Source organism: Cherax quadricarinatus, chromosome 22, assembly GCF_038502225.1.
Source record: "Cherax quadricarinatus isolate ZL_2023a chromosome 22, ASM3850222v1, whole genome shotgun sequence".
In the NCBI taxonomy this organism is placed as follows: domain Eukaryota; kingdom Metazoa; phylum Arthropoda; class Malacostraca; order Decapoda; family Parastacidae; genus Cherax; species Cherax quadricarinatus.
This window is the reverse complement of record NC_091313.1, coordinates 19,452,204-19,466,264: the sequence shown is the minus strand read 5'-3', so window position 1 is coordinate 19,466,264 and position 14,061 is coordinate 19,452,204. Positions and strand designations below refer to the sequence as shown.

Below are 14,061 nucleotides of genomic sequence, written 5' to 3'. Positions count from 1 at the left end.
TCTGTATGTAAAATTATATTTATTCTCTATAAAATGCATTTTTTGTTAATACTTTTGGGTGTCTGGAACGGATTAATTGGATTTACATTATTTCTTATGGGAAATATTGCTTCAGTTTTCGTCAAATTCTGTTTTCATATGACTCTCTGGAACGAATTAAAACGAAAACCAAGGTTCCACTGTATACAAATGAAGGTATCAGACTGATTCAGCATGTATAGATGTTTATTTAGTTTCAGTTCAATAAAATAAATATTGTACACATTAATGATTACATTGCTGCACATTATGCAGCCATTTGAAATATTTAATATATAGATGCAATAAATGTCGATGATTTAACCATGGATAATTCCCTCACAAAAGCAAGAGTTGGTTGGGTTTTAAAGTTGCTGTACACAAATGAAGGAAGATAGGTGGCTGTTGCTCAATCTTTTTCCTGATGACTCATTACTGATGGAAGAAAGTGAGAGCAAGCTAGAGAAACTGATGAGTTCTAAACAATGTATAAAGAACATAAGAATGTAGGAACACTGCAGAAGGCCTACTGGCCCATACGAGGCAGGTCCTTATCAAAACGACATCTACCTAAAGCTACTCAAGAAAAAACTCCCGTACCCCTTGACACCAATCAAACCCAGCCCCTCCCACTCATATATTTGTCCAGTCTCTTCTTAAAGCTACCCAAGGTCCTAACCTCTATCACCCCACTGGGAAGACTGTTCCACGCATCTACAACTCTGTTAGAAAACCAGTACTTACCTATGTCCTTTCTAAATCTAAATTTATCCAACTTAAATCCATTATTCCTGGTTCTTACCTGGTTCGACACCCTCAGTACTTTATTAATGTCTCCCTTGTTTATGCCCGTCATCCACTTATACACTTCAGTGATATCTCCCCTCATTCTACGCCTCTCCAGAGAGTGGAGATTTAAGGCTTTAAGTCTATCTTCATACGGGAGGTTCCTTACACAGTAAATCATTTTAGTCATTCTTCTCTGTATGTTCTCTAATGAGTCTATGTCCATCCTGTAGTAAGGGGACCAAAACTGAGCAGCATAATCTAAATGAGGCCTCACTAGTGATGTATAGAGCTGTAAAATAACTTTTGGACTTCTGTTACTTATACTTCTTGAGATAAATCCAAGTAATCTGTTGGCCTTGTTGCGCACACTGAGGCACTGCTGTCTTGGCTTTAGATTTCTGCTTACCATGACTCCCAAGTCTTTTTCACATTCTGTATGACCAAGCTCTACTTCACCTAGATTATAGCTTCGAGGGTTATTTTCATTACCAAGGGCAAGTACCTTACACTTATCCACATTAAACTTCATCTGCCATTTCTCAGACCAAGACATTAATTTGTTCAAATCGTCCTGGAGTTCATTGATATCCTCCTGAGAGTGAATTATACGGCCTATCTTTGTATCATCAGCAAACTTACTCATGTCACTAGTAATCCCTTCATCAAGGTCATTAATGTAAATTATGAACAAGAGAGGGCCTAAAACTGATCCTTGTGGAACGCCACTAGTGACTAATCCCCATTCAGATTTCACTCCATTAATGGTAACTCTCTGCTTTCTATTGGTAAGCCATGCCTCAATCCATGCTAGAACTTTACCTCCTATACCATGAGCTGCCACTTTTCTTAAGAGTCTCTTGTGACGTACTCTGTCGAAGGCTTTACTAAAATCCAAATAAACAATATCATATTCCTTATCACTGTCAACTGCCTCAAATGTTCTATTGAAGAACGTCAGTAAGTTTGTCAGGCAGGAACGACCTCTCGTGAATCCATGCTGAGATTCATTTATCAAGTTATGCTCTTTAAGGTGACTTCTGATAATGTCAGCTATAATTGATTCTAATAACTTGCCCACTATAGATGTCAGGCTTATTGGACGGTAATTTGAAGGAGTGGACTTATCCCCTGATTTGAATATAGGAACCACATTAGCCATCTTCCACAACTCTGGCACAACACTGGTAAGGATGGGCGCATTGAATACACTCGTTAATGGCTGACTAAGCTCCATCTTGCATTCCTTAAGTACCCTTGAAAACAACTCATCGGGTCCCGGGGACTTATTTTGTTTCAGTTTGTCTATCTGTTTAATAACCATGTCCATCGTGACAGTAATATTAGTTAACTTAAATTCATCAGGAACTAAATAATTGTTAATTACTGGAATCTCATTTACATCTTCCTGTGTAAAAACTGACAAAAAATAGTCATTAAATAAGGAACACATTTCCAGTTCATTATCCGTCAGCTGTCCATTCCCAGATTTCAGAGGTCCTACTTTTTCCTTCACCTTCGTCCTATACACTTGAAAGAACCCCTTTGGATTAGTCTTTGATTCATTAGCAACTCTAATTTCATAGTCACGTTTAGCCTTTCTAATCGCCTTTTTTACTTCTCTTTTAAGCTGAACATATTGGTCAGTAAGGTTAACCTCTCCTCTTCTGATGCGCCTATAAATTCCCCTTTTCTCCCCTAATAGATGCTTTAGCCTCCTGTTAACCCATTTGGGATCGTTATTATTAGACCTAATTTCTCTCTGGGGAATGTATATACTCTGGGCACTGTGTACATTATTAAGAAAACAATCATAAAAGCAGATCCCTTCATATTCATAAGTATGATTATCGTCAATAAAATCATTAGCTAGATAACCCCAATCAAGATTAGACAGATGTTCCCTAAGTCCATTATAATCGGCAGAACGAAAATCGGGGATTTTTACTGTATTATCATTATTCTTGCATTCCCAATTAATGCTAAAGGTGATGGATTTGTGATCACTTGCGCCAAGCTCTTCAGTGATCTCCAGATTATTCACAAGTGTTTCCTTATTTGACAAGACTAGGTCTAGCAAATTATTACCCCTGGTAGGTTCAGTTACACTCTGTTTCAGAAAACAGTCCTGAACTGTTTCCATGAAGTCACTGGACTCTAGATTACCTGTCAAAGAATTCCAGTCAATTTGGCTAAAGTTAAAGTCCCCTACTATGACTACGTTACTGTGTCCAGAAGCCCTAACAATTTCGTCCCAAAGAAGTCTCCCTCTATCGTGATCCAAGCCTGGAGGTCGGTATATTACACCTAGAATTAGTTTTTCTTGACCCTCCACGAACTCTACCCAAACAGACTCTGTTACTGCTCCATCTATTTTTATACCTGTTTTTATGCAACAATTAATATTTTCTCGAACATACAATGCAACTCCTCCCCCCTTCCCATTACATCTATCCACATTGAATAACTTAAATCCCTGAATATTACACTCAGCAGTCATATCCCGACTCTTTAAATCATACCACATTTCAGTTAATGCAATGATATCAAAGTTCCCAGCACATGCTACCAAACGTAGTTCATTAATTTTATTTCTTGCACTTCGACTGTTAGCATAAAATACCATCATATGTTTTTTCTTCTGCACATTTTTCCTATTCATCTTTGTTTTTACACAATTTCTGAAATTATCATTACCCAGAGTTACTCCATGATAGTTACTATTAAGATTCTTAATATCAGAGCATAAGTCAATATATCCATACTCATTATTAATCATTTCTAAACCCATACCTCTAACTAATCCTAGTTTAAAGTCCTAACAACCCCCTCAACTGAGTTAGCAAGAAAACCCACACCTGCCCTGGATAAGTGAACCCCATCCCTGGCATACATGTCATTTCGGCCATAGAAGTTGTCCCAGTTGTCAATGAATGGTACTGCATTATCCTTACAGTGTTTATCCAGCCAACAATTAATACCAATTGCTCTGGACAACCATTCATTACCAACACCTCTTCTTGGCAAAATGCCACATATAACAGGGCGACCCCCTTCTTCCTAATCATGTCTATAGCTGTCCTGAACTTTCTAACTAAATCCTCACTTCTACGCTTGCCTACATCATTGCCTCCAGCACTGAGGCAAATAATAGGATTGATCCCATTACCGTTCATGATGTTGTCAAGCCGGCTAACAATGTCCTCCATCCCAGCCCCAGGAAAGCATACCCTTTGTCTCCTACTCCTGTCCTTCAAGCAGAATGCCCTATCCATGTATCTAACCTGGCTATCCCCAACAACAACAATATTCTTACCTTCCTTGTTGTCGTTCGTCGTGACGATCCCAGTAGTAGACTCACATTCGTCGGGTAGCACCGAGAATGCGTTGGAGGTTTCCACGGGAGTTTCCACAGCAGTCTCTTTCTTCTTCATCGTTTCTGGCTTTCCATTCGTCTTCTTGATTGTCAACTTCGTCGTCCCCTGCTGTCCAGCCACTGACCACGATCCCTTCTTGACCTGAGGACTCGAAACAGGAGGACTACTACGAATCCTCTTGTTTTCCTCGGTCAATCGCCGTATCTCCATCTTCGCTGCCCTCAATTCTTCCTTAAGTTGCTGGTAAAGTTGCTCGATGGAGGGCATCTTGGTTCAGTCCACGGGAGCAAACAAGACACTTCTTCACAGAGTTAAGTACAGGTCACCACTGAGTTAAGTACAGGTCACCACTGAGTTAAGTACAGACTGATAAATGATGCAAGATAATTATTATTATATTCAGAGATGGGCACTAAACCCATAAGGGTCATACAATGCCTATGTTAGCAAGAGTAAGGTGATGGCTTTCAAAAATCAGAATGAAATGAGTAGTGAAGTACTATACAGTACAGAGATATATCAGAAGAAATTTTTGTATTGAGATCGGTACCATGCAAGCATGGAAAAATAGATGGATAAATAAAATAAGAAGCACAAGGAACACATTGTTCTTGGTGTCACCAACAAATTATCAAAAATAAATTACAAAAAACAACAAAAGGCTGCCATAAGAATGTTCTCATTATATATATATATTTAAACATCCCCATTCCTTAGTCAAACAATTACACCTACTCAGCATGCAATTATAGTCAGATCATTCAAATATACAAATGCTCCTCTGTGGAGAGGTGGTCTGATGTCAGTAAGCAGCTCTTAATCCAAGGAATTAGAACCGTCCTCCCCTTACTTAGCATGAATCTAATTGCTTCCCAGGCGCTGTATGACCTTTACAAGTTTAGAATGATAATAATAATAATAAGCTAATGTACACTCCTCATGTAGAGGACTTTAAATACATACTAATGCAAACCAAAACTCTTCTTTGAGAGCTGTAATAAAACTAATCAAAAGAGACTTGCAAGACAATATATGACCTTTATGTAATATCACAGTACGTAAGTAAGTTTATTTAGGTACAAGTACATGTAAATACAATTATCATGCACAGTAACATAGTGTAAATTACTTATGATAACCCAAAAGAGTACTTATTACAGTACTCTGGTATAATGAAATATCTAAGAAACAAAATTGCAAGTTATACCATAAAGCCAAAAGAACATGAAGGCCAGTTTTGAACTACAATAACTAGAGAATTTATAGTGCATTTAAGCTTTATTGGGTTATCCTAGGATAACCTAGGATAATCCAATAAAGTCAATGGATCTCATATCCATTGCTGTTAAAAAACTCAAATTTTACAATAATAACAATGCATAAAAAAATAGTAGAAGCATTAAAAATAAAGATTTTATTTCTTTGTAAAGGTTATAATGTGTAATTACAATTTTGGTTTGCTAAGTACAAAGAAAGCAACTATCATGCTGGGCATTTCAGGCAGACTCGTCCTAGTACATAATAAGTTTGCCCAAAATGCCTAGCCTTGCTAGGTGTTCTAGTGGCCCCCTCTGTAATTAGTATTTTATTACATGTAAACCACACAATAACCAAAATCTGTAAACCCTGCATTGTAATCCTTATAGAGAATAAACTTTGATTTGATTTGATTTGATTTGATTACTTAAATATAGACAAGAGTGGTTAACTTGTATTAAAATCTTTATATACTCTTAATACTAAATACTAATGCGAGGTAGTCAAGGTGGAGGTTTATAAGAATAATAATCTTGAAATTGCACATAATAAAAACAATATTACACATAATGGTTCAAATAGTAATATTTCATGGACTGTCAGATGTTTAATAGAATAGAGGTCATATAATATAATACATGTGTATTTGGGAGGGTTGCTTCAAACTGATTAGTTGTTTTGGTTGGTTAGGTTAGTATTGAGAGATGAGATGATTTTTAAGCGAAGTCCTAAATTTATAAGTAGTCAGGGGATCCTTTACCGGTTCATATAGTGAATTCCAAATCTTCAGGCCCTTTATGTGCATTGCATTTTTGCATAGTGTGAGACTGATATGAGGGATGTCAAAGAGTACCTTATGCATATTCTGTAGCAGCTATCAAGGAAAAGTTTAATTGGAGGGTTTATAATGGAGTTTAATGTTTTGTATATGTAGTAGTCACAATAATACGAGTGTGTGTCTTGTATATTCAGTAAGTTCAGGCTTTTGAAAAATGGTGGGGTGTGCTGTCTAGTGTGGTAATCATCTGCACAGCAGCTATTTGTTGGGCTATTAAAGGTTTAACATGATTGGCTGTGGTTGATCCCCAGGCATAAATACCATAGGTGAGGTAAGGATATATTAAAGAGTGGTATAGGGTACGGAGTGTCATTTGTGGTACATAGTATTGTATCTTGGAAAGGATGCCTACTGATTTGGAAATTTTCTTGGATATATGCTGTATGTGGGAATGAAATTATTATTAGAACCAATTTAGGCATTAAACCCGAAGGTCAGTAGTAGAAATAGCAGTGATTATTGCATGACACTAAAATACTGTATATAAGCAGTGATGCAGGAAAAAAAAATTACTTGACCATTTAATCATTAGAAGGAAGTTATGTATCATTTGCCAGAAATGTTGTGCATCTCATGAGCTTTCTGATTAATGCATAACTTGTAAATGCAGTGACTGGAAATACAGAACCTAGATGTATATGTGGAGCTTCAGGGTTTATATATCAACTTATTTAACTTATTTCGTCTCAGTTAGGCTGGAATCATTGAGTAGGTTCTGCTCACTAAATATTTCATATCTCTTACCAGTGGCTGTGAAAATACAAATACTTTATGTCTATTCTGCAGTATACAGATAATGCAGTTCACACGTTGCTATAATATTCATGGGGAAGAACTAAACCCATGGGGTCATACATTATTATTATATTCATGGGAAGCACTAAACTTGAGGGGAGAAAGGGAGGTAATCAGGTTTGATGAAGAAAGGATGTAACTTCAATTCCTTGGATCAAAAGCCAATCACCAACATCAAAGTACCTCCCTTGAAGGATCACAGTACATAAAATATATTTTATATTACTCTAAATATAATTAATACTTATCACAAGGACTCCAGTGGAAATAAGTCAGTCTGGCTTTCTTGGGTTATCCTGGGTAATCTACACGTGCTGCTATGTATGATAATCTATGTAACTGTATTTATGTGTACTTGTACCTGAATAAAAAACTCACTTACTTATTCTAGAACAGTGAACAAACTTGTCCATTTGTCCTTGTACCAGTCAAATTACGAAATGTAAACACATTGTAACCTTAGCAAAAATTTTTATTTTATTTTATTTTATTTTAGTCATTTCCTGCAATTTTCCATTTTTTTTTCTATATTAAACATATGTGACATAGTTATTACCCTTTTCTAATGGAAATAACAGTAATTAACGTCCCTTTTCGGCAATTATTTACTCTAGGAATTATATTAATATATTCACAAAAAGAGCTAAACCTGTATGTGACAACTTGTGCTGAGTCTTAACAAATTATTAAGTGACTCCCATGGATGGCAAGCCTCAGCAGGACTTATACATCCTACATTAAATAACTTTTGCATATGTTTGACTATATGCAATTCTTTGTTATTCAAGTTATATAAATTCGTTATACATAATATAATTGCCTTTTTATGTTGGATTACTACACTAATTAAACAACTTACACTTAAAGCAAGTGAAACTATATCCAAACCAGGTGTCATGTCTTGAAGAACTAATTACATCTATTCGTTGACTTCATTTATAATTAGTAAAGACATTATATTTATAAAATTATATTAACGGCATCCATAATTACCTGTTAAAAAGCCAGATTCTTCCAGCAGTGAAGGAACCTTAAGACTCCAATGCAGCCTAAGTGAAGAAGACCCAACACCTGCCTCTAACACCCGTGTTATGACACTGCACACACATGAACCTCACTTTACATACCCTAAACCCTCACATCAACCTAGTTTAACATATGTGATAACGTTACTTCTCTTATTTAGGTTGAAGTGTTTCTGGTAGGCTTATATGGGTTTGATGCTGACTTGGATCCCTGGTCTTAGAGGTGTGAGGATAACCCTCAATTATTTAAGATTTAGAATTATATTTAATTCTTTATTTCCAGTTACTGCATTCACAAAATATACAATAATCAGAAAGCCCATAGAATGCATAGTATTTCGGACAAAACTTAGAGAATAAAATTAAAACAAAATTTGGTCGCTGTGAAGCTTAGCTTTTAGTCTGAAATGATCGATCAATAATATATTTCTTAAAATCTTCAACATTAGGTGAGTTATGTAGGCTTATTTTGTGAAAGGGTAACTTAACGTAAAGAAACCCAACGTAACCCAACCTAAAGTAACCTTACGTCACTTAACCTTTCTCCGCCAGCGGTAGTAGTAGGAATGACACGTCTACGTTAACGTGATGCTCCAGTTATTAATGTACCTAAACAAACAAGCTTACTTACGTACATACATACTAACTTACAGGGGTACAATAGGCACAATAAGATAAGATAAGATAAGATTTCGTTCGGATTTTTAACCCCGGAGGGTTAGCCACCCAGGATAACCCAAGAAAGTCAGTGCGTCATCGAGGACTGTCTAACTTATTTCCATTGGGGTCCTTAATCTTGTCCCCCAGGATGCGACCCACACCAGTCGACTAACACCCAGGTACCTATTTGCTGCTAGGTGAACAGGACAATAGGTGTAAGGAAACGTGTCGAATGTTTCCACCCGCCGGGAATCGAACCCGGGCCCTCCGTGTGTGAAGCGGGAGCTTTAGCCACCAGGCCACCGGGACACCGGAGCACTGTATCAAAATCCGTAGCCCCAGACTATTCATTATTATTATTATTATTATAATCAAGGGGAAGCGCTAAACCCGTAGGATTATACAGCGCCTGGGGGGATATGGAAGGCATTCAGGCTTAATTCAGGGAACTGGAACACAGATCCAATTCCCTAAATCAAGAGCCCCTCATCAACATCAAGGAACCTTCCCTAAGGTGGCCCGGTGGCCCTGGTGGCTAAAGCTCCCACTTCACACACGGAGGGCCCGGGTTCGATTCCCGGCGGGTGGAAACATTCGACACGTTTCCTTACACCTGTTGTCCTGTTCACCTAGCAGCAAATAGGTACCTGGGTGTTAGTCGACTGGTGTGGGTTGCATCCTGGGGGACAAGATTAAGGACCCCAATGGAAATAAGTTAGTCCTCGATGACGCACTGACTTTCTTGGGTTATCCTGGGTGGCTAACCCTCCGGGGTTAAAAATCCGAACGAAATCTTATCTTATCTTATCTTAACATACCAGAAGACATCAGAAACACTGCTGGGTCAAGTGTAGAAGTCTGCAAGAGAAAACTGGACAAGTATCGTCACCAGGTGCCAGATCAACAGGCTGTGACGGATATGTGGGTAAGCGGGCTACCAGCAGCAACAGCCTGGTTGACCATGTGAGCACCAGATGAGCCTGGCCCAAGGCCGGGCTCAGGGGGTATATAAAAAAAAAACTCTGAACTCATCAAAGGAGTGAGGAGATAATGTTATCAACGCAGCAACGAGACTATATGTTCACAGCACATGATTATTGTAACGGACGATTACCGATTATTATATTGACCAACACTACTACTGTTATTACTACTACTAGTACCATGTCTTCTACTATTACTGCTAAATAAGATAAGATTTTGTTCGGATTTTTAACCCCGATGGGTTAACCACCCCGGATAGCAGTGCTTCATCAAGGACTGTCTTATTTCCATAGGGGTTTCTTCAATCTTGTCTCCCAGGATGCGACCCCACACCAGTCGACTAACACCCAGGTACCTATTTGCTTGTTAGGTTAAAGGGAACAGCAAGCGAAAGGAAATACGTCCAACAAAACATAGACTCCACAAAAGTCATTATATTAGACCTTAGTGCAATTACAAGTGAGAGTCTTGTTCTATTTTTAATTTGTATTTTTATATTACTAGTTTATACCTAGTTGTTCTTTAGTTCATTCCAGCACAACACATAGACAACATCAACTTCATTATGTGTAGTAGTGACTATACTCTATATGACCAAAATACTCTAGCTATATACTTGTCCAAACTTCCCACCACTACAGATATCAGTACTAGAACTCAACACACAACTCAGGATATAAATAACCATAATATAAACCTAGATGATTGATCACGTTGACCCTGATCTAAACCTCCATAATCTGACACCCAATCAAAACCTATTGGAAAGTAACTGCCTTTATTACACAGCATCACAAGCCAGCACTATCCTAAACAATGCTAAAAGTCTATCAGTACTTAACTACAACATCAGGTCCTTAAGCAAACACTATGATGACCTCCTGGCACTCCTTGAAACACTAAAGACACCCTTCTGCATTATTCTTACCGAGACCTGGCTTAAGCAGGACGTAATAGATATCTACCCTCTACCAGGATACACAGCAATTCACAACTGCAGACCAAACCAAGTTGGGGGTGGTATTGCAATCTATTACTCTAAACAATTATCTTGTATTAGCACCACTTGCTTTAGTGATGAATATGGGGAATACATTTTTGCTAATTTTACTGTAAAAAAACTTAAGACACCTATAACAATCGGTGCCATTTACCGGATACCTCACACAAACATCCCAAATTTCAGTGAGAAATTAAAGTCACTAATAACAAACAGACAAATGAATAAGCACCACCTTCTCTTAGCTGGAGACTTCAACATCAACCTTGGCATACTAGATGATCAGCCTGTAACTGATTTCATCAACAATATGAACAACACACTTCTCATACCAACAATAACTAAACCAACCAGGCTCACTGAGACAAGTGCAACCATAATAGACCACATATGGACCAATATACTAGCCCCCCTTAAATCAGGGATAATCACAGATAGCACTACAGACCACTACCCTACCTTCCTCCTGACAAACATTAGTAAACCACCACATGAATACAACAAATCTCATTTAGACTCCATGACGAGGCCTCAATAAGGAAGTTCACAGCTGACCTTGAGACTGTTGACTGGCCTACATAATTCTCCAAGGCCAATGGTATTGATGACTGGACAGACATTTTTCTTAACAAATTACTTAGACTATACAACAAACATTGTCCTATAAAAACGAAACAGATCACAAACAAACGGCTTGGTTGCCCATGGCTAACCAGCACCATTCTGAAATCCATTGACAAGAAACACCAATATGAAAAGCAATATAGACAGGGCTTAATACACAAAGATATTCTTAAACACTATTCATCAGTTCTCACCAAAGTAATAAAGAAAGCCAAACAACTATATTACTCCAGTAGATTCACAGACACTAGAGGAGATATAAAAAAGACCTGGAAAACACTCTCTCAGATTCTAGGGACCCACAAACTGAAAAAAAACAAGAATATTGTCCTAACTAAACCTAATGAAACACCACTACATCCCACTGACACAGCTAACAAGATAAACGACTTCTTCTCAACCATAGGATCTAATCTCGCCAATAAAATCCCACATACTAATGCCCATGCCGGGGAGTACCTAGATGGGAATTTCCCAAATTCCTTCTATCTTGCACCAACTGAGCCCACGGAAGTCACCGAGATAATAAAGTCACTTAAAAATAACTCAGGGAATCTGCCTCATGTCCCACCATTACTGTACAAGCGAGCGGCCCATGTCCTTTCGCATGCTATTTCATTACTTTTTAACAAGTCCCTAGAAACTAGCACCTTCCCGAAACTACTCAAGATGGCAAGGGTTACACCAATACATAAAGGTGGTGACCCTACAGACTTAAACAACTATAGGCCAATATCAAACTTACCATTGCTATCCAAAATCTTTGAGAAACTCGTGCACAGGAGACTATATTCATTTATAACGGCACAAAACATACTCAACCCCTGCCAATTTGGATTAAGGAAAAATAAAAGCACTAATGATGCAATCATAAAAATGCTAGATCTGCTTTACACAGCATTGGAAAATAAGGAATATCCACTAGGAATTTTTATTGACCTAAGAAAAGCTTTTGACACAGTAGACCACGACATCCTACTCCACAAACTTGACCATTACGGTATAAGAGGCCATGTGCTTGTTTATTTCAAATCTTACCTTACTAATAGGTATCAGTATGTCACCATTAAAGACACAGCATCAACAACACGGCCACTTGATACTGGAGTTCCGCAGGGAAGTGTCCTTGGTCCCCTGCTCTTCCTCATATACATCAATGATCTTCCAAACGTATCCCAACACCTGAAACCCATTCTCTTTGCTGACGACACGACTTACGTCATCTCTCACCCTAATCTTGCCACCCTCAACACCATTGTTAATGAGGATTATTATTATAATCAAGGGGGAAGCGCTAAACCCGGAGGATTATACAGCGCCTGGGGGGGGGATGTGGAAGGCATTCAGGCTTAATTTGGGGAACTGGAGCACAGATCCAATTCCCTAAATCAAGAGCCCCTCACCAACATCAAGGAACCTTCCTTGAGGGGAGCTGATCAAAATATCGACTTGGATGACAGCCAATAAACTTACGCTTAACACTGACAAAACCTACTATATTATGTTTGGTAGCAGAGCAGGAGATGCACAAATTAACATTAAGATCGACAACACTCTAATTACCAGACATAATGAGGGCAAATTCCTAGGCCTATACCTTGACAACAACCTGAATTTCAGCACCCATATCCAACACATAACCAAAAAAGTATCCAAAACGGTTGGGATCCTCTCCACAAAATGCCCTTCTCACACTATACCACTCACTTATTTATCCATACCTCACCTATGCTATTTGTGCTTGGGGATCAAATGCAGCAACACACCTAAAGCCAATAATAGCCCAACAAAAAGCCGCAGTAAGAATAATCACTAAATCCCATCTCTGGCAACCCCCCCCCACTCTTCATAGATCTAAACTTACTCCCTGTTCAGTACATCCACACTTACTACTGTGCACTCTACATCTACAGGACCTTAAACTCCAATATCAACCTTGACCTAAAATGCTTTCTTGATAGTTGTGACAGAACCCACAGGCATAACACCAGACACAAACATCTCTACGACATTCCCCGTGTCCGACATTGCAGGGGTCGAGTCCAAGCTCCTGTGTGTGTGTGTGTGTACTCACCTAATTGTGGTTGCAGGGGTCGATACTCAGCTCCTGGCCCCGCCTCTTCACTGATCGCTACTGGATCCTCTCTCTCACTGCTTCCTGAGCTTTGTCATACCTCTTCTTAAAACTATGTATGGTTCCTGCCTCCACTACTTCACTTGCTAGGCTATTCCACTTGCTGACAACTCTATGACTGAAGAAATACTTCCTAACGTCCCTATGACTCGTCTGAGTCTTCAGCTTCCAGTTGTGACCTCTTGTCCCTGTGTCCCCTCTCTGGAACATCCTATCTCTGTCCACCTTGTCTATTCCCCGCAGTATCTTGTATGTCGTTATCATGTCTCCCCTGACCCTTCTGTCCTCCAGTGTCGTCAGTCCGATTTCCCTTAACCTTTCCTCGTACGACATTCCCTTGAGCTCTGGGACTAGCCTTGTTGCAAACCTTTGTACTTTCTCTAACTTCTTGACGTGCTTGACCAGGTGTGGGTTCCAGACTGGTGCTGCATACTCCAGTATGGGCCTAACATACACAGTGTACAGTGTCTTGAACGATTCCTTATTAAGGTATCGGAACGCTATTCTCAGGTTTGCCAGGCGCTCATATGCTGCAGCGGTTATTTGGTTGATGTGTGCCTCCG

General features: G+C 38.8%; 1 protein-coding gene across 1 annotated transcript in view; it reads right to left on the bottom strand.

The window, feature by feature from the left end:
* The window catches only part of LOC128689752 (scm-like with four MBT domains protein 2), a 72,292-nt gene extending 62,943 nt beyond the window's left edge, over window positions 1-9,349 (bottom strand). The window contains exon 1 of the mRNA XM_053778189.2: window positions 8,065-9,349. The gene's annotated coding sequence lies outside the window, so the exon portion shown is untranslated. The remainder of the gene's footprint in view (window positions 1-8,064) is intronic.
* Between the last annotated feature and the right edge of the window lie 4,712 nt (window positions 9,350-14,061).